Source organism: Brachycentrus maculatus, unplaced genomic scaffold, assembly GCF_059751285.1.
Source record: "Brachycentrus maculatus isolate JH-2025_06_01 unplaced genomic scaffold, ASM5975128v1 h1tg000011l, whole genome shotgun sequence".
Classification (NCBI taxonomy): domain Eukaryota; kingdom Metazoa; phylum Arthropoda; class Insecta; order Trichoptera; family Brachycentridae; genus Brachycentrus; species Brachycentrus maculatus.
The window spans coordinates 1,147,139-1,170,617 of record NW_028280765.1 but is presented as its reverse complement, the minus strand read 5'-3'; the positions used below and the strand labels follow the sequence as shown (position 1 = coordinate 1,170,617).

Genomic DNA, 23,479 nt, shown 5'->3' with positions numbered 1-23,479 from the left:
ACAACATTTTGAGTGTGTCCAAATACTTGTTCACAAATCTGACAAATTAAAAAATAATATGACAAATAGATGATATTGTAAGATATTATACTGAATTATAACAATCAGTAGTGTCATACAAATGAAATATTACTAAATTTTATTAATTAGATGAAAACCGGTAAAATTTGCATCAGATAATAAGACCGGAGTAAAGGATTAATACTCTATTTTTAATTTCACCGAAAAATAACATCCATCCGACCAATATTTTTAGGGAGAAAAATAGAACTTTCCTGTAATCTAATGCTTTATTTCATAAAATGGTGTACTATATATTATATTATTATGTGTGATATAATTGATAATATATAGTACGTCCGCCTCCGTAGTGTAATGGTCAGCACGCTCGGCTACCGTTCTGGAGGTCCCGGGTTCGATTCCCAAGTGGGGTAAAATAAATAAGTATAAGTGATTTTTTCACTGTAATATTTATTCAATATTACCCTGGACTGGTACCTGAAGCGGAGGGCTGATCACCTTTCCTTGTGTAAACGATCAAGATAACACTGGGTTTATATGACGCAGTGCCCTATGCACCATTGGGGTGCGGATAAGGGTTTTATTATTATTATTATTATATAATTGAAGACGAAAAAAAAACGATGTTTTTAAGAGAGTTTGTAAAACGTATTTTCGGTTTTCCAAGAAAAGCTACTTCCTTTGTAATATGTATTTACTGTTTCATATTGTAGTACTTTGTGTAGGTATCTCAGTAAACCGCAAAGCCTGTTCAAATATGATAAGATTAACTTAACACTACAGAACCAAGAACAGGGCACGGGTGTCCTTGTCTCTATTACAACATCCGACTTTTTGTTTAAAAAAAGTACATCCGCCGCGTCAGGCTAATTCGCATTCGTATCTTGTAACATCCACAATCAACAGTGAAGCTGAAAATCTGACGCGTAACTTTATTCTAAGGCTCTGCTTTAATTTGCATATGAAATTTGCAATTCTTTTGTCACTCCTTATGGAAATACACGGACTTCCTTCGCGTCCTGCTTTTCCACTTAAATCTGAATGTGAGTCGAATTACTTACATACAATGCACAACATGGGTTGCTATTAAATATGTAAGTGCGTATTGTATTGTGTTTTTTTTCATCATACACATAATTACATATTACAAAAATGTGCCCTTATAAGTTTTTCCGTGCTGAGACCACATTTTATAGTACTTGTTTATATTTAAAAAAAAATGGAAGAAAATCGTTTCTGACATGCAGTGAAATACGACATTGCCGAATGTTGCGATCTATTTCAAATATACCCATTTCAATCATCCATTTATGAATAGCTCTTTTATGCTTTGTTTTGTTTTTTAATGAATTTATAAATAATGAAAGCAGGTTGTATAACTGTATGCATAATAATCAAAGTAAATTAAGATAAGAAACGTCATGTTTATTGAGCCCCATTATCGAAACTATGTTTTTAATTTTCATATTGGTTATTCTAGTAAGCTAGGTGAATCCTAGAATTTTTCCTAATTCGTGTTTATATTTAGTAGCGCAATGTTGTAGTTTCTTCGAAATATTACTTCATCCCACGATCCTAGTTATTCTAAAGTGCAGCCGAGTGTGTTGGGCACCGCCTGGTTAGTGCTGGTACTCGGTGGGCGAATTTAATTTACGTCTTCGAGTTATTTATATGAAGAAGGCAGCAGAATGAGAATACCACCAAAGGCTAGGGGATTCGGGATTCATGTCCAGACTGGTACTAGCTAACGAGCTGGACAATGTTTGTGTAAGAGTCCCTTATTAAAATGATATTACAGTACAATAAAAATCACGTTTTACTTGCTATTTATTATAAATTGCTATAAATATCTGTTTTAATGTTTTTTTATGATTAACATTGTATTTATAATACATATTACCAAACAACACGATAAAACACTTAAATTAATACCTTTATTTTTTTCAGCGTAAATAATGTATTTTATTATATTCACAAGTTTCTCAATATATTAATATTTTCGGGTAAACCAAAGTGGCTGGTGTTTGAAACAATGAATCAAGTTGTCGCAGAGTGGGCGCTGAACCTAGAATCTCTTACTCGGGACTATATTATTGATTATTGTTGTATATTGACAAATTATAAATGCCTCGAAGAGTTTATCTGAATGGGGAGGAGAATACCTACATCATTCATTTGCTGTATTTTCTCGTCACCCTCTTTTTTTCTTGTAAATGTAGTGAGCAAATAGTTCACCCCTCTTCACGGATTACTCAAAATACGCTCAATATTTATTTCTAGAATAGCACGTGCCAGCCCGCTCTTATCCCTATTTAGAAAAGGCTTTTTGCCTTTAAAAACTTCCCTTATTTCCCCCTCGAATTACCGGATACTGGATTTCTTAGTGTATATAGAGTACCTTTACTTAATTATTTTTTGGAATGTAATCTTAATAATTGATTTAATATCCGCATTGTGCATTGGCGATAAAGGTACTTTAAACACAATCGTTATTAAATAAAAAATGTAAATAATTTGGGTGTTTTCGCGCTTGGCATCTTGCCACAAGGAATGCCTATCAATCTCGATAGACATTAAATCTGTCGATTTAACCTGCTAGCCGAGTTTCCGCATTGAAATATGTAATACTTTCCCATGGCGTCTCTACTAGGTACATACTCTCTGCTCGCGAGGCTATTAGCTTCTCACGCCACTCTATAAACCAAATATAATAAAACCTATCTTTCGACATATGATATTGCAGCTGGAAGACCGAAATCAAAAGTTGTTATCAGATAAAGCAATATCACTCGGTTGTACGTAATGCATTCTCCGGTTTGTTTATATTACGGATATTTCAAAATCAAGCTGTTGAGTTTTAATTTTCTCATTTTTATTTTGTTCGTAATTAAGTATTCTTAGTATAAAATTAGTAAAATATATTAACATTTTCATTATTCGATACGATCACCGTATTTTGATAGAGTATAGTAGGTGTATTTTTAGCCAAAAGTAGGTAATATGATGTCGAAATTTAATGTGCCAGTTATATTAAGAAAGTCATTAGTGATACCAATGTTTAAGATTTCGTACGCGGAGTACAATTTATTTATTATTCAATCCTGTAACAGCTTTAAAGAAACTTTGAATGTGTGATAATAGATAAAAAACGGGTCAACACAAAAGTTAGTGTGTTGTATCAATGTTAGTGTATTTTACCAACACCCTTTACCGAGGTAACTTTTTACAGCTCATTTTTAAGATCCTCGACGTCCTCATTTGTGATGGAGCACGAACTCTGGTCCTCTGCCCCTTTGTTTTACGTTTTATGCATACATCGTCGCCTTCCTCACTGACTGTCGTAACTGAGTTTTTATGTAGTTGCATAATTTGGGTTATTTTACACGTTTATTTCTATTTTCTAAGCATCCACATGCTCACTTTATATAATGGCTGTAAATATCATGGCTGTATCTTTCATCGTTTGTCTGATGTAATGATTAAGTAAGGAGTCCTTTTTACCAGTTACATAATAATATCTCACTCGCAGACGTAACTGATACTACTGTATTGTTAGTGAGATACATTTTTTAGTATTTCTTAAGGGAAATCAAAATAAGAAGCAAAGGTAAAATAAAGTATGTAATGGGTCAGTGATCAAAAGTTTATAAATATACTAAGAATTATAAAATGTTTTTTCTTCTTGTGTGTATATGTTTTTTTTTTTTTTTTTACAAATTAGATGAAGCATAAAATTTAAAAAAAAATAACGCCAACAGCAAGTCACATAAGGTGGCTTGGTGGGTCTCCGCAAAACAAAATAGGAATATGATTAAAGACAACTGTAAAAATAAAATATAAAAATATATTTTAAAATATTTAGAGAAATAAAATATGTGTTTAGTCTCCAAGATCTAATTATTGAAAAGAATTTTTTTTCAATGGAAAAAATGGTTCAAAAATTATACTTAAATATATATATATATGTAACGTTGAATATTTTCTTGCTCTACATCGTTAAACAAAATTAAATGAAACTAATGAAACCGTTCCCTATCACATAGTTTACATTTCATGTGAAATTTTAAATACGAGAAAACAAAAAACGCTCTTTTGTAAAATATACTCAACTGTATATACGACAGTTGGTGAGGAAGGCGACGATATATCCGTACTCATTTATGTATGCAGTATGCAAGCAGAGAGACAGTCTATTTTTGGTTTGGCCTTGTTTCAACCCCACAATCCACCCTTATATGTGTTACCATGAATGGGGGCAGCACCAACATTATATATCTGCATAGTACAATATATATATATATATATATATATATATATATATATATATATATATATATATATATATATATATATATATATATATAATTACTCGATTATTTTACAATTTATTAGTTCTGCTCTCTTTGTTTTGTATTTTTTTCATTCTTCAGATTAATCGAGTTGAACACACTCTTAATGCATCTGTATTTTAAATATTATTTATAATTCTTGTGCTCTTTACTAATGTCAAGTCACATGTTTAATTTTTAATATGAATTAAATAAAGTTGGAAATCATAAACAAGCGCCAAGTCATTGTGAAAGAGATCTACGTGTTCGAACTTTCACGTATGTAATGTACGTGTGTGTTTGCTTACAGGTGATTCTATTCGTCTTAAATTTGAATGACCGTTTATTCACCCAATATCTATGTAAGTTTACATTTCTACAAATTGATTTGACTTCGTATGTGTATCTATGTATTAACGATATGAATACGGTGAGAAACACATCAGTTGCTCCAAAAATACTCAACTAAGGCAGTTAAAACATTGAGCTTTTGACCTACTTGCAACATTATCGACTATTGAACGATTTTTATCATATCGGATAAGACTAATAATTAAGTTCTTAGCGTACTAAAGGCACATATCGCTCACTCCTTTCAAGAACGTCATAAATCGAAAATTGACAATTTTCAGTTGTGGATGTTTTCAGAATGCCCAGAAAATGTACTATATCCCAGCAAAAGAAGCATATTTTTAACTTAATATTTACCCGCTACAGGGCAGAAAGTGTTGTTTTTGCATTTTGAAGAAAAGGTATTGTTTCATTATTTTTTTAAATATTTTAAATATTTTTCAAATGGAGAAAAAACCTTCAGGTTTTACCTAAAAAGATGTGTTGCACAGTAAAAAATTCAATAAGTGGCTTGACATTTATTTTTAATACATTGTGTTATATTTTTAAACTTTAAAAACGTTCTCCTGAAAAATCAAGTTTTTTGATTTATGACGTTCTTGAAAGGAGTGAGCGATATGTCAAACTAGACTCAGTTCCATTTAAACATATATATGTACGTCTAAACACATTGACACATGTACCTATATAATTTAAATAATATTCAATACATTTTTTTTTTAATTTAATTTTAATTTATTTGTATTTCTTATTTGCTTCCACACACCACAAACTCACATGTAAAGGATGCAATCTTTAATAGGTCGTCGTCTTATAAATAAAATATGTTTATAATTATTTGTACAAGGTAGATTCTGATATAACAACAAACGACTATTTGTTATGTTTTTTTTAGCGTATGAAAATATAATAGTAGCCGACACTTGTGGTACCAACTAAATACCAAAGATGTGGGAAGCATTCTGCGGATGGTGTTTTCACACCTCCCCGAGTTTAAATTCATATGTTTAAAGCAAGTTTCCAAAAATCTGTTTACACCATATAAACAGAATTTATCATTGTGTACGCTTATTTCTGGAATTCCAAAATACCGTATTTAATTTCACGCGATAATATTGTATTACATATTATACCTATGGTTATCATTTTGTGAATGTAAAATATTTTAATTGCATTAAAGGTTAATTCTAGATAAAAAAAATTCTAGAAAAAAAACACCCTTTCCCCCCAATAAGTCCGTTATAACGAAGTTTTACTGTATTTCTACACTTTGACATTTGGATTGACAGCTCAGAAGCAATATCGCAGGAGGCTAATCCCTCTTGAAAACAGTCCACAAGGCCTACACCAATCAGAAAAAGAAGAAGAAGAAATTATAAACATATTTATAATAATAATATGTAATATATTTTTATATCTTTCGTTTTATTTTCGCTCCGTTTTTGCGCTGTATTTTGGTTTAAAATATTATTATTTTCCATGTTTTCGTATTTAATTTCAGGTTATTTTATAAATATAACTATAAAATATGTCTGTTTTTAAGTAAAATTATTTTACCATGCGATGCTTCAATATAGTTTAAATTCCCAATAAAGACTATTAAAAAATAAATACTTGTAATAAACCAGTTTTCAGTTTTATTTTATTATACACCATAACATTTTTTTATTTTCGCCTGTAGATGAAAACATCTGTTAGTTTTCGAAACTATAATGTCGTGTGTAATGAAATAAAACTCATTAAGTGGTTTATTACAACTGTTTAATTTTTTTAAAAACAATGAACATCTCATACCACAAAGTTAATGCAGAATCAATAAATAATCCAATAAAGACGTTTCTCAGTCGCTGTAAAAGCGCAATCTATGAGGATCCTGCTCAGCGCTCAGTTCAGCTCGGGGGTCACCGTCTCCGCGCCTCGTGGGCTGGCCGCCGGATCGGGTTAGCGGGTTTCTTATTTCCGCGCCACATAATAAAAAGCTCTCAATCTCCACACTCGCCGCCCCGTCTATTAGGAGGCGCTTTTCCCCCTCCTGTGAAATTCAATTCAACGCCACGGTAAACGCGGATGGATTCTAACTATTGGTGTATTTTTACATTTCGTCTGCGGTTAAATGTTTCTGACGGTAGGTGCGTACTCGTACCTAAGGTAAATCGTCTCGCGGTGGAACGATAAAACTTTTACTGCTTCATTGTGAAACATGTCAACGCACTTATCGAATTCGTGGAATCCTCCGAAGAATAGATATTGTGAAGTATCATCGAGGAATATATAAGTACTCCATTTATAATGAATTTATTGTACTGAGCGTATTTTATGTGTTTATTTTCAGCTTTGAATGTTTGCAATATAAGCATTCGATTGTTTTTTTTTTTCAACAGATAAAAAGTGTAATAATTAGGGATTATCTTGGTTTAGCGTTTGATAAATGATAATATTGTGATAACACCGATATGCATACTAAACATGACGCGTTAAACGATTATCAATACATGGTGGGTATAAAGTCAACTACTATGTACTATTAGTAATTTATACAACATGTGTAAGAGATCATTGCAATAACGTTAGGTATATAAATTTGGTACAAGTAAAATACGAGTTCATCCCTTTGAACACGCGATAAATGAATACAATGCTCATCTATGATTGGTTAACTTCAAGGTTTAGTACCTTTTGTTCTATATTATAAACCGATATAAACTTTATAACATCTCTTCCACCAACTTTGCCCCCATTGCATTAAGAATTTGCCTTTGTTTCATTGAAATCCCAAATATCTCAGTATATTCGGTTACAATAACTTGGACCTTTAGATTATGATGATTCTCAGATATTTACTCCTATTTACCATACACAAACACGAAGTTGCACTTAATTGTATAAATAGAACATACGTGTAATTTAATTTATGCACATACGTAAATATATTACACGCGTGTTTATAAACATATTGGTTTTGATGTGAATAATTTCCATATAACACTCAATCCATGTATTATTGCTCTATTGTGTTATTGTTCCTCCTTAAACGTGCCTTATTTCGTTCTTTGAAATAAGTATTACACGTTATTTGTCGTTATTGTGTTGACATCGGATATCCGTTCATACGTGTTATCCTCGGATGAATTTTCAGAGTGTACATAGATGTGTAAAGGATATCCTGGCAATTTTACGTAACGTGGTCACAATTCTAAGATTAAGCGATTTATTTCATTAAAAAAAACCCTCAAAAAATAAGAATACTAAATATCACTAATGGTATTGCTTTAAATTGAATCTGAATGACCTTTAAGTTTTTGGGGCCAGTTTATGGAATGTGTAATATTAGGGATTTTTTAACAGTTTCCCAACTTTTTTACCTCCTAAATAAATAAAATCAATGGTCATTATTTAAAAACATACAATTTATACGTTTTAACAGAACAAAAAATACACAAAATAAAAGTAATGTCCTGAATTTCAAACAACTTGGTATGTACTTTTATTATTGTATTTAAAAATGTACGTAGAATTTCTCTCGCTCTCTTATGAAGTAAAGTTTCTGTAGACTTCGAAAAACGTGTCGATAGCATTTCGTGTTATAAAAACTAACTGCGTGGGTTAGAATTAGCAATACCGCGATTTCGGCTATTTAGTATTTTTGAAGTACGTGCTAGAACAATAATGGCCAAATCGCTAAATTGTGAAAAATGAGGAACACACGCCATAGGGTTTGCGAAAAAAACCACCTTCATCGTGGCGGAGTAACAATACGTAAGTTCAATTTATTTTCGTTTGAATGCACTTGTCTACTAAGTGAGGAAGGAAATGGATCATCCAGTGAGATCAGTGTGACCAAACTCGGCATGTTTCGGCCAAATTGGTTGTTATTTGGATACGTACGTACGTATTGTACTATAGATGTAAAACTCTTTGTGGCGTCAAGTGATTCTTGTCAGTTGTAATGTATGAGTCACAAAGGAACAATATTTGTTGATGTAGCCAACTGTGAAGAAAAAGAAAATCTTGAAAATGTGCCGACTTGCCGTATTTTACGCAAGATTGAAGTTTCCCAAATTAATACAAATACAATTTAGAAAGCTTCCCAAAGTTCCCATTTTTTATTAGCGGTAAGGGACTAAATTTTTCATATTTTTCGCTCCCATGTTTTTGGAAACAACTCTCGTATATTTTTATTTAGCTTCCTTTAAAATATTAAAACGCCTTACCACGGAGGTAAAATTAACTCCAAATAGTGATTAATAGACAAATTTTATTTTGTTACCAATTTCAAAATTTTTTTTTTTGTTTTTATATAACTTTAAAATGCACATGCCTGAAGTATAAGAAACGATTTAAATGCCAATGTTATCTATCACAATAAATAAAAATTATGTGATTATGAAGAGCAAGATAATGAATAAGAATTTTTAATTTCGTTAAACTGTTAATCCACAATGTAGAATTGAAAACTTTGCTAAACTTTACTTTTAAACTCAATCTCAAAACTGCTTTTTCGCAGTTGGTCACTATTGTTCTCGGAAGCGATGTATTCAATTAAGGTTGAGACTTTATTCGAGTGCAAAGCCGTAACACCTTTTGTTCACTATAGAATGATGTATGAAGGTACCGAAGTAACGCGATCATTAGAGATTAGAGCCCTCCACGTGCGCGTGTGTTGTGTCGTGTGTAGCGTGTATGGGTACCTTCCCACTCTGTTCGGTAACAGTAGAACAAAATGTAGTACGATTCCGAATTTCATTACTTTTCGTGTAGGGGAAGAAAGTTTATGGGGGCGCCATTGTGGGAACGTAATTCCCTCATATATCGATCAGTTATGGCGGTGCGTGGAGCGGCTCCTTGCGGGCTGCCACCCTCCTTTCCTCTTCCTCCAGCCCCTGGCCCTACAAACTTCCGGGAAACAATGCCGCCCCAATAAAAGCCTACAATATAAATGCATGTTTTTATATCCAAACTATTTACTTTGGACATATTACTATACGAACGTCCCCGGTTCACTTACAATTCATTTGAATTTTATTGATAAATGTTTCCAGTACTTACCTATATGACTAATAAGTTTCAACAATGAGCTTTGAAAATGCAAGAAAATAAAAATAATTTTGACCTTTTTTTTAAAGTTCTGTCTTTTGAGCACGTTTGTCTATATCTAAACGTAAATTTTCGACTTGCTGGGAAATATTTAGTCGGAATGAATAATTATATATGGCTCGTTGCATCTCGGCTACATCAAACGACTACATATGATGGTAATCCAAGTATTGTATGGGAATAAGTTAATAATAATGAAGACTGGCATTAATTCTCAAAGGTCACTGCTACTGAACAATAGAACTTTTCAGTTTTTTTGAATACATATTCACTAAAAAAAACATATAAAAAAACCGTAGATATGTTGTTCCACTTATTTTGAAATGCATAACTCGATAATTTTTTTGAAAAATTTTTGGATTTCATTTATTTTAAGATCTCAAAAATGTAAAAATGAAAGGTTAATTTATTTTAGTTGATAAAACGTGCATAGAGTTCTACTTTTATAAAGGGAGTCACAGTTGACAGAGGTGGCACAGAACGTGATGTGTTAGTTTGTTTACTCGGGAGTAATCAAACAAGCCTTCCCTCACACTCGACTCTTCACAGCTGGTAATTTACCGGGTCGCGTTTTGACATCAAATCTACGGAAACGTTTACATTGTCCTCGTTGTGTTGACCTATTCAAAAGGCTTTCGCTTTGAAATTTAAGGGTCTTTCAGAAACCCCCTCATTCAAATGATTTCGAATATGTATATTGTTGGTTTAACTTAACATCTCTTATGCAGGCACAGAGAGTAGCATCTGTACTCACAATGTCTGTTAAAATTTGACCGTATGGCGAAAGTCATGCATAAAATTAGACCGATTCTTAACCCCTATATCCTAGCTTCATACAATTAAAATCATATTTTTCTTGTAAATTGTCGTTGCTCTGTATCCCATAAGTATGCCTTATTATTATTTTTTTGTTTGTAAATAAAAATAATACTTGACACTAGCAGAAACATCCTTTCACTGGGTGACTGTCAAATAAATAATTGATAGTAAAATTAAAAAATAAACGCGACCGAAATGCTTTGTGAAATTTACAACGACAGTAAGTAAATATTTGGATAAACTCCATAATTTGTTTCATTTTTCGATGCTTTCTTATGTTATGGTCACTTTGACAGTTGTTTTTTGTTGTTGTTACAGTAAGTATGTAGTTGTAATTTATTTAGCTTGTTTTGATTCCTAACCAATATTTTACGAAAAATTATCGTTGTAATCTCTGAAAATCTCTAACACACGCGATACATATGCTAAAAAATTGCGAAAATCGATGGCAGAATGATAGATCAAAGACGCTTGATAAAACAGGATAGCGTATGTTGACTGTTTTTCGCTATGTTAAGAATAATCGTTAGCCACATTAGATTACATGTTTCAATATTACATGTTTCAATGCTGCTCCCAACCTCATAACTAGTGTTTCAGAGACTAAACAAATATTTTATTTTTATTTATTCTATCAAACACTATTATTTTTTTTCACCCTACGGCTGATATATCAATATAGGCGTTTCAACGTGATGACAAAATATCTGTTTTTTTACTACTATCTTTGCCACTAACATGTGAAAGGGATTAAATAGCATTGCATATTTACAAGTTCCAAAAATTAATGCAGTACGAATGTTCAATAATGAGCAAAATGGTGAACGTTACACAAGTGTATAAAGTGATCACTTAAGCCAGTCAAATGCCAGGTCGTAAGCCCTGGGATGCTCAGACTTCCACCTTTCTCCTTTTTTTAAAATAAAAAATTGGTATAAACATTTTTCATTTCATTTATAAAACTATTAAAGTATGCGCATCACATAAGTATGAAGTATGTATATGGTACATAAATATGACAAGAAATCATAAAAAAATCAATTAGCATTTATTAATAAATTATAATAGTAACCTACTAACATTGTATTTTTTTTCATTCATTGTTCATTACCGTCTTTTTCTTATTTGCAAAATATTTTTCGATAAGTTCTTAATCAGACTGAATAAGGAGAAATTTAAGTTTTACGTAATAATTATGTACTAAAATACGTTATCGCCAAATGTGGTGAATGTAAACTGGTTGTCTTATTTACGGGTGAATTCGTTAATACTGGTTTTATTTGTGCAAGTAGTTCCATTTTTTAATGTAGCATCTTATCTTTCTCTGCTCATTTTGCGAAGAAATGATTATCTGTATAATTAAATAAAGTCATTATTGACTTGTGCTTTTATTAACCTGCCATGCGAAGCGAAAGGAGATTATTTATTTAATTTTATTAGAATATCCTAGTTCTAATACCCATATTATTTCATTTAAAAAAAAAACATGTAATGTAGCTGTCGCAGCTTGTTGCAGATAAAATAAAGCAATAATGTTTTTAGATGTGTATAATAAATGAAATGGTTACTCTTGATTTGTCTCACCATGTTCATTTACAAATTGCATATCAATATTGTTTTTTTGCTCATCCTCGGTATTTTATTACCTCATATAGCGTCTCATTAACCCCGTATGACATTTATATTCACTCCCTTCTCGACCTCGAAAATAGGATAATGTCTTTGAATACGAAAATGTATGAAAAAATATACTTAAACTAAAAAAGGCTTGCCTGATATGAAATAACAAAAATACAATTTTAAACGCCTTTCATGAGAATTTTTTATGACTCAAAAACTGATTTACTATATCGACATTATATCGTTTTCATGTTCGTGCAAATTCGGATAACTTTCCTTCGGGTCTACCGATCTATTGACGTTTTCGTAAAATCAATCATAATTCTAATGACGAAAAAATAATATTCCCATAGGTTTTCCATTCACCCCGCACTTACTCTATATAATATGCTCTTTTTGCTTGTATTTAATGTTGAATTTGAGAATATTCAATATTATATTTGTACACGTTGCGAAAATTAACGTTCGGTTCACGGGATTTATTAATATTAACAAATTAATTAGGACATATTTTGAATATATAATCATTCTGTTATGAGAGCGTGCGTTTGGAATAGACGATAGAATATTTGAATATCTGCCTCGACGTCGCCGATGGTATACTAATGTGCTTATTAGGAGAAAAGTTCCCAATAATATATATCTTTATGTATTATAAAGGGGAGACTGCCAGCCTGAATTCACTAGGGCCTCAAACCACGTGGGCCGCTACAATCGATCGATCCGCAGTGATTATTTTTGTCCCGGCTGGAATCGCTCGACTTAAATATTCACGACTTAAGATGGTTTTCCCCAACGCGAATTTTTGTTGAGTGCAGTATTGCCAAACAAAAATCCACTTTATATTTGAACAATATTCAGTGAAACAAACACACATGGAATTTTTTTTTTTTAAATTTAAGTACTTATGTACCGTCATATATAACACTATGCTGTTGTTTATGCGTAGAGATTATAAGTTAAAATATGCCGTTACCTAACAATTCTGGTTTCGTGATAAATAAGTGTATAATTACGAATTTATACACTAAGAACCAAGCCACTCCAATAACCTTCTTAATCCTTATTGATTTTTTAGCGAAAGTATTAAAAATAACCTATTTCATGCGTGCAGAAAATTTGAGCTCTTGAAATAAAGAACTTTTTTAGTTTAATGTTTATTTTATACGAGTAATAATAACATAATGTAATAATAATAACATCAAATTAAGGTATGTTCTATACCAGTTCGTTCGTACAAACGGCGATTCAGAAATATATTTTTTCCAATTTAAAAAAAAATATTTTACTTATTCAAGTATTATATTTTCAATACTCATTCAATAGGCTATTCGACCTTTACTGACCGCAATGGTTATCACCGGAATAAATATCACAATTGAAATAAGAAGTCGTGTTTTGTTCTTAATCTTAATTATAATAAAATTGTCCTCCACTCAGATTGTAAACTCACGTAGTAGCTGTAAATAATATAAATCTTCTTACTTTGTTCATACTTAATGTTTTCTAAAATATATATATATAAATGTTATTGTAACTAATTACTTTCAGCTAACAATAATAGAGAAAATCTAGCCCTGAAATTTAAAAGACACATTTCATAATAATAATTCAGCATCGCGTGACTCTAGATGACTCTTGTAGTCGTATTCTGCAGTTAGTGATACCGTGTAGTATCTGGTATCTCTGCAGCGGAGTGACAATAGATCGCGTGTTCACATAAAGCCGTTCCGCGTGACGATTAAATGGGAAGTTAAGTGAACACTTTCGCAATAGAAAAACGGAAATTCCTCCCATCAAGAGCGCGACGATGTTCTATCGTTCCGTGTGATGGCTGGGAAAGGAGTCCAGGAACTAGGTGCTCTGTGCTATGGTCACTTCAGACAGAACAGTAAGGTGGAATTTACTGCGTTACATTACAGCCTTCTCGTCCGATTTATGTTTGTTCTGTTCACACAAAGCGCAATTTATTGTATTATTTTGCACTTTTCTGTCCTGATGATTTTCAAGGTTTAATAAAATAGCAGCTTGACTCGCCGACCGCTAGACAACTAGAGTTATTATGAGTTACCTGTTAGAATTATAGTTATTTGTTTGTATTAATTATTAACAAGTAATTTGTATAATATGCATGTTTATATTTATAAATATGCATAAATAATCATGTGTCAAAATAATCACATCGTTGGTTGGTTAACGTCATTTAGTGATCATATCAAGAAAATGTCAATACGTATAACTCTCGCTACATATCCAACTCCCGAGATGTGCGCCTGTTTATTTGTTTAAAGGAAAATGTGGTAACCATGTCTGAAGATACGAAGTTGGGAAAATGAAGACCTTTGTGCTATCAAACTAAATAAAATATAACTATCAGACAAGGTCAATACTGGAAAGGAATAATGCATTTGATGATATCACTAATAAAAAAATATTATTACTTGTCGAATACGATAGTTGTGCACATCGGATTATTATGCGTAGTTTTTTTTTCTTCGTTTCTTAGTTAATATTGTGTTAATATTCAATACACTTTTTTTTATGTATATTGAATTGGTTTTTAATATATTTATATAATAAAAGGTATAAATCGAATTATTGGGTTCAATTATTTCTCTGCCTTAATTCAAACTTTGCGAACATTTTAATCCCTATGAATATTTTAATATTATATATACGAATATTTCAAAAAATATTATAAAGATATGATATGAATATATTAATGTGAAAATTTTCAAAATGCTGTTCTGCTTTTTATGACAAGGAATTTAAAATAAAAAATCCAGATTAAATTCTTATAAGTTATGAATACATAAGAAAACAACACGCTGTCCTTAGACTTTTTCATTGATTCGTTTTTAGTAGAATAATCGATGAAATTTAATCATTCTATTCAAAGTTGTCTTCGTTTTTTTTTCAAACGAGACATTATTTTTAATATTTTTTGTCATTTTATTATCCCGGTATGCAAAAATTTTATTTATGCTCAAGTAATGTTACAAATATATTCTAATATTTTTTCGCATTTTGATACCATGGTTACCCTATGAGCGTAGACATTCTTAACTGACGGCCAGTCTCTGTGCCGAAACTTGAGAACAAAATATGTTAGGGATGTGTATGGTATAGGTACATTCAATAATAAACAATTAATTTATTTTATGATATATTTTACACATTTTCTGTTTTTTTTCTGATGTATATTTAACGACACTAATGTCGGATAATTTTCAGAGCATTGTTTCGTTAAACACTACCTCAAGGGCGCTTTGATTCAACTCATTTACTGATACTGTTTTAAGTATGTAGTAACACATACGTATCTTGAATCAGTGTCATTGATTTACTAGGCACATGATATAATTTAACTTGAGCCAGTAATCCATAAACATGTTTAAACATATTGTCATGTATGTAGTTCAAATTCCTGTTTTTTTTTTTTTTCAATCTCATCTAGAATCTAGAATCTCGATTCTATCAGAAAAAAATATTATTTACTGCATGCCACAACGATCGTGGCAGGTGCGTATCGGTGTAGTCTGTTGGTGGTGCATTAGTCATTCTTAGCCATTCTTCACCAATCCTTTCCTTTGTTTCATATTATGATTCAGTATTATATATAGGTACACTTATTTTTGAGTATAACACTTATATATATATACTAACAAAAATAACTGAATACTAGTATCTCTCTAATACTTTTTCTAATTCCACAACATCTATTATTTATTATTTTTCATTGACTATTTGGAAATTCTGATTTTCAACATTTTCGAACCCTGAATAACGTTTTTCTTCGCTTTCCTCTTTAACCTTTTATTTTATCTCTCAAAAAGAGAAAACGTTTACCTTAAAATGAATGAAAAAATTCACTCCTTATAAATCAAAACAACACCCAGTTCGTCCTTTCGCTTCAGGTAATTAATCAATATCTTTTAAAAACGTCTTTCTTTTGAATAAGATTTTTTGTATAAAATCTCTTCAATATTATATTCGCCTCGTTATGTAATATCGCCTGGTAGGATTATCTTTTTCCGTTTTTGTGTAAACTCCTTTGTATCGAGGTACATACAAAAATAGGTTTTCTCATTTACCTTTCCCAAATAAGTTTTCTCAATCTGTCTGTGCCCCGTCACTCGGCGATTTCACCACAATAATGGCCCAAAGAAAGCAAACACCTTTTTAGTTGGCGAAGTAAATATGAGACGGCCGGAAGCTTCTAAAAGCAAACAAGCAGCATAAACAACGAAAGTTATCATGAAACTTTATGCAGTGTATGCCGAAGAAAAACTGCTGCCCTAGTTCATAGCTTTCTGAATAGCCCTACAAATAGCTGCCGCTGAGGAAATCTACGAGGAACCCTTTTTATCGTCCAGTTATGTTCTTTTATACTCGTCGTTTACCGGATACCTATGTGTTTATTATAGCTTATACTTAATAACTTGCTAACTTTTAATAGGATCCATCTCGCGGCATTACCTAACTGTTTAAGTAAGTTTATAATGTACTTTGAAATGTTTTAAAAGAATTTTGGGGACATTTATTTTTGTGAATCATTGAAATGTGTCGAGTGATATTGTCAAGACTCAAGACTGCTATGTCTAAAAAATAAAATACAAATTATTTTTTAAAGCTTTTTTAGCTCTCGTCTTATATAACAGAATTTTCGTCTACATATTTTCATACATTGTATCCATTATAATAACTGTAGAGAATAATAATAATCCCCAGTGTACCTTCTTACTAACTATGTGTGGACGTAACCAAAGTATCGAATTCCATTTACAATATGTCATCATTTTATGTTTGTGCATTGTGATGAATGTATAAGCAGTTTAGAATAATTGTAATTATTTGGCTCATATATTTTTTTCTGATACTATTCACGGCTGAAATAATCCAAATCATAGTTATTTTCGATATTATTATCATATCAATGAATTACAACAGCGTTATCTCATCCAGCGCTGCGCGATATCCACAGAAGAATAACAGGATACGTAGTATTTAGAAAAATTAAAAAATATTTAGCAAATTTCATATTCCAAATGTATATTTTGTGATTTTTGAGTTTGGTATTTTGGTCTACTGACCGGGAAGACAAATATAATCAGAAATAAATGCATGTACTGTGTATAAACATATATATATATATATATATATATATATATATATATATATATATATATATATATATATATATATATATATATATATATATATATATATATATATATATATATATATATATATATATATATATATATATATATATATATATATATATATATATATATATATATATATATATATATATATATATATATATATATATATATATATATATATATATATATATATATAATTATGTTTAGTGTTATATTCCGGCATTTCATTACATTATTATTATACAAAACATCACAGGTAACACAGGAAGTACCATATGTATTTTTGTCACCATCCCTTCTCGAAATAATCACCGCACGCCCTTGACATATACCCGTACATTTGTCGTAAAGAGTTTTTAAAAAGTCGTTAAGATAATTTAAGTGTCACCCATGGTTAATTATATATTTAATGGATGACGCTTTCATATATTTTGTGTAAAGTGAAAGTGATACGACTTCATACACGTTGACTTGTAAAACTTTTAGAGTTCGTACAATATATTGATATACTTATTCATAAAATATTTTCTATGCACACGTCATTAGGTATTCCAGCCTTGAGTTTTGATGCAACGATGTCTTGTTTGTAAATTATGTTAATAGTACGTAATGTAATACTACAAACAGACTATATGATAAAATTTTAGGTTATTGATAATATCTTCAGGGTACAATGATATATTTTTTTGAAAATACAAAATATACTCAACCGGAAATTGAACCCGGGTACAAGTATCAAGAAGCATCATAACTGATCCTTACAACCACCACACTATGGAGACTAACAAACACTGTACATATATGGAGTGTTATTAACTTACTACCAGTGCTAGTGTTATTGCCTTGATCCCACTGATAAAATACATATGTATGATATACACACACGAGTATGTGTTTGTTTTTACACCACCAACATATCTGATTTATTTTTCAAATATTCATATTATCACATAGTTCATTATAATACCTTGTTGAGTTACGTTTAGTCCTGTAACTGATGTAGGTGTGTTTTTTTCTTTTTCCCTAAAAAAATATTTTTAACTTTTTACTGAAAAAAAAAGGTAAATATTTTTCTTTACAGTTGTTCTTTGTCATTTGATTTTTTTTATTTCAATATTGTAACGAAAATTATTACACTTAAATTTATTGACTATACATTACTACTTTATAAAATTTCTTATTTAGTTATGTTGAGGCACTCCAAAAAAGAAACTAAGGTGTTTTGCTTGGAGAGGATTTTTTAAAATAACATTAAACACACATTGGAATTGTAATGTTTTTATTATTATTGATAGGGAAAAACTTATCCGAACCCTACAATTCCACAACCGATACGCTATAAATACAATATTTTACTATTTGTTCTCAAACATATTAACTTTATAGTAAGTATCGCTTCCTATACACATGTACCCGTTTTTTGAACAGTCCAATGCTGTGTGGCATTAATCCGTTTTTTTCTGGTCATTAATCACCGTATATACTTTATTATTTTTTTAAATCGATAGATTTAGTTTAAAAAGTAGAATCTTTGCTTTGCGATCTGCTTTACAAGAAGTTATTATTTTATACGAGATTCAAAATGCTCGGAAAATGTATCCGAAAATTTTATAATGAATGCTTTTGAAGCCGGTCTATTCATCTCTGGATGTGCTATAGGTATATTCAGACATTTGCTGGCATCAATCATTCCATTCATGTGCACAAGTAAGGCGGATTCGTGGGAAAATTTAATGCAAATATATCACGTATTTTACATATTCCACTGAATAGGTTTAATAATACAACGATTAGCTTGTCAGCTATCGATTCTTTTACTCAATTTATTTCATTTAATTACGGTTTACAATAATTGTCATAAAGCAGAATAATCATTTAGTTTATTCTTCCACTACTAACCATTATCCACACCCAGTGGTCCATAGGGCATTTCTTCGTATCAAAGCAGTATTATATTGTTTGTCAATACCATAGCGTCTATGCGGGATTTTTGTTAGTGTTTTATATACATGTTAATTAATGCATGTACCATGAAATTATGGGAAGTGAATTATAAAAAACAATTCATAAATAATTTATATGAAGACAATGTGATAAGTCCCGTGTTTTACGTACCAGTCCTTGGAATCGAACCCGGGACATTCAGCACTGTAGCAAAACGCGCTAACCACTACACCATTGAGACGGATTAAAAAATATGAGTTATTTATTAATATAGAATATTTTTCTGATATCGTATGCAACTTTTATTTCTTAGGTTAGTTCAGAGAACCCTTTGATAAATTGTTCCCATTCAGCTTGCCTTTAAACAAAGTATGTTTAGTAGGGCTTTTTGTACCTATGTTAATAAAAAATACTGTATTTTATGAAATCGCGCGTATTTTTTTAAAATAGGTTGCTGGCAACTTTTTGTTTCTTTTCCGCGCTTGAAGAGAAAAATAGGTCACGTATTCGATGTTTCTTCCCTGACTTATTCAATCATAATCCCCACTTCCGAATTCATTGGATTACATAGGACCACACACGCTTCATACATAAGTGTTATATTTATAAGTTGCTCATTAGAACCAAGCGACATGTTACGTTATGTAGTAATAATACTTTCTGATGCACTTTCACTTTATAATTTAGGTGTTCGATTTGATTATATATTTACAGTATCAAATACCTTTTTTTATTTATTATGTATCAATGTGTCATTATTTTCTTTTACCAGTGGTAATTTTTTTTAATAATTTTACGTCTTTGTTTTAATACGTAGAAGGAGAGAGCTCCGCTATTATTATTTGTTTTATAAATTCCTTTAATTATAATATCAAATAGATTCATTTGATAGACCAACTTTCAGTTCTTTACTTTGAACATTATAAATAATTAATTTGCCGGGTGAATTTAGAAAAGGAGAGTGTAAGTATAAAGTACGTAGTGTAGATAACTTTAAATTCATTTTCCCGACAACTTAAAGACGTTTTAAACTATGTTGTCGATCCGTATTGTCTGGAAGTTAATATCATCGTAAAGAAATAAGGTTAAATTAAGTAATATAGTTAAATTTATCTACACCACGCATTTAGCGCGTTTGTAATAACACCCCTGTGTTTAAGTTTGAAAATGCTATAACAAGGCTAAACAATTGTCACAAATTTTATTTTTATGTGTTTTTAACAATATAATACAATTTAGTGGACTCTAAAAATCAGTGTTTGATTTTAATATTCAATACATAAATTAAAATGACGTTTTACAAATTAAACGCCAAATCCATAAATACACCCCTGTTTCGTGTTTTACACGTCTAGTAGGTATTATAATAATACCTAAAGTGCTTTCCCAAACTTAGAATATCTAGCAATAAACCCGCGATGATTTTTCTTCATAATATAACTTGAGTACTTAAAACCATACTTCGGTAATTTATTACGTGAAACCCACTTTACACCTCAATTCTGGCACCTTAGAGGTTATCTCAAATAGTCTGCCTTGATTTAGTGCCGGGCTTATCTTTTGGGATAAACCCCTTTTGTCATTTATTACCCAGAATTCATAGACATTTTCAAGATTTATACCAATATTTATAAAAATAGATTTAATTTAAACTTGTCGGTATATTAATTTAAACTTATTTTCAAATGCTTTTTTTCAGGATTCCTGCACCGTAACAAAATTTGAATGGAAATTTTCCGATGCATAAAGGTAATGTATCTAAATTTGTTCAGTAACGTTTTATTTTATGAATGTGTTTTTCCTACATACTTACATGAATATTTTTTACAGAATAAATTATTTTTTATTTTCGCTTGTAGAGAATAGATTATTTCTAGTTTCTAAGTTTTATTGGATAAAATCGAGTTCCAAAAATAGTAGATTTGTACAAAAACGTTTTGAAAACCTAAGGTGAGGCGGATAACTACATTTCTGATTAAGGGATATATCGCATTGTAAATAAAAACCAATAATATAATGATTCCAATATTTAGTTCATTGAATAAAATTTCTTATAGATCATGAATAACGTTTCGTTATTAAAGAGCTCTATTTTTGCACATGAATTGGTACAAATTATAGGTTTAGACCGGTCCGCAAACCGGTAAATATGCAATCAATAAACCTCTCCACTATTCAGTCATTGACCCGTTTCAATTAGACATTGACACTCGTAACTGATGCCAAGAATACGTCAGTCTGCGAGTGTTGCTCTTCGGGCGGGATTAAATGGTCCTCGTAGTTGTTAGTGGATAATCCACAGCTTGTTTTCTATATATTACAACCATACAACGAACTCCACACTTGGGAGTTTCGTATTCATACATATTTGTTTTAAATGACCGAACAAAATTTACTGCGGAGGGGGCTGGCGGATTTTGTAAATATACGATTCAATTTTTTTTCAGAATGATCTAAGAATAAAAAAATTGCTTTAATAATTTGCTTCATGGAAAAAAACACTTTTACTTAAAATTATTAAATACATTAAAAAATAAAGTAGTTAAAGTATAAATATTAAAATAAAAATGAAAAATCTTAAACGTCTCATTCTACTAACACATATAGTAAAAATATTTTGAGACCTTGTTTTTCAAAATCGCTCTGCATATATAAATTAGCCAAATATTATTGAATTATGTTTTAAAAAAGGAACATATGAAAGTATATTCAATGTGTCCAAAAATAATACAAATTAAAGAGTTTTATTAAAACATTTCTGTAAAATTATCTATAAAAACTCGGTTTTGAATCTATTTAGACTAATTATTAATGGGAAATATATATTACCATCATAAAAAAATAACTATGGTGATAGATTGCTATAGGTAATAATAATAAAAGTCACGGGATGCACTCTCAACTGGTCGGAATAAAATGATACTCTTAATTGGAAAATAAATGTAAACAGCAAAGTACTTGAAGATGTATGATAACTGTATTCTGCTCCTAATAAATAAATGTAAAAAATATATATAGGAAAAGTAAAAAAAAAAAAAAATCTCAAAATTTAAATCTAAAGTTTATTTTTGTAAAAATGTAAATATGCTAACACATAGACCACAGAGTTTTAAGGGTTGAATTATATTTGTTTCTATTGGTAAGATGTTAGATGTCCGTATTAGATTTATAAATTAGATGCGAGTATTTCACGGAAGTCGACAAATACTGGCGCACACCGCGTCGCACTGTCAGACGGGAAGTGGCGCCGCGACGGAGACGCTTCGAGTGGCCGCTATGTGGGTCGGTACTCGGTAATGCTACCGCCACTGTGAGATGTTCTCTCTCCTATGACCGATCCTCCTTACTCTACAGGGAAGCGAGCGTTAAAACTCTGTGCCGGGAGAATCTTAGGGGGCCAATCAACCCGTTTGTTCACAGAATTTACAATCAACGAACGCTATTTACGTATGTATTTAAATAACGTTTAACTCAGTCTATATTGAGGATTCAGAATACAGATATGGAATTTTAATAATATTAATTAATAATGACAGGCGCCGTGGCGTAGTTGGGTAGACGATGGACTGCGAAACTGGCGTCGCGGGTCCGATTCCCGTCAATCGCAAAATAAATTCAAGAAAGATTTATTACAATTGGTCTGGGTGTTTTTGATGGGTTTTTCACATTTACCTTCCCTATCCTTACTTTCCTACCCGCAGATAAGCTTTTAAAAGTAGAGACGTTACAAGTTATTTCTTATATATATTTTTTGTCATCTGTACAGTGATTGCCAACAGCCTACGATCCTTCTATGCAAAGCAGAATTTCATTTTAAGGTTCCTTATTATTCCGCCCGCACCCTTCTCGCATCTCGGAAGCGTTGTCGCTCCCGTTCGCCTGTTTCTGGCGACTCTAAATAATAAATAACCCAGAGCACCCAAGTTCATTTATTTTATCTCATTTCGGAAATAACGCTATATGCAATAACATTCTCTGTTTGTGACCGTTTTTTTAGTTTATTTTGTTCCCTTTTCATACTATACTTTCAGTCCACTACCACTAGTATGTATTATAAAATTATAAATTTTTCGATGACTTGATTATTTTGGCTTGATTTTCCAGATCAAAAGAGTTAAATATATTTTCAAGTAG

At 31.0% G+C, this 23,479-nt stretch overlaps 1 protein-coding gene across 2 annotated transcripts in view; it reads left to right on the top strand.

Moving 5' to 3' along the window:
- The window catches only part of Src64B (Tyrosine-protein kinase Src64B), a 47,156-nt gene that overhangs the window by 5,217 nt on the left and 18,460 nt on the right, over nucleotides 1-23,479 (top strand). Inside the window, exon 2 of one of the 2 annotated variants that reach the window (XM_088262317.1) lies at nucleotides 21,045-21,094. The exons of the other annotated variant lie outside the window; for it this stretch is intronic. The gene's annotated coding sequence lies outside the window, so the exon portion shown is untranslated. The remainder of the gene's footprint in view (nucleotides 1-21,044; nucleotides 21,095-23,479) is intronic. 2 annotated transcript variants of the gene reach the window in all.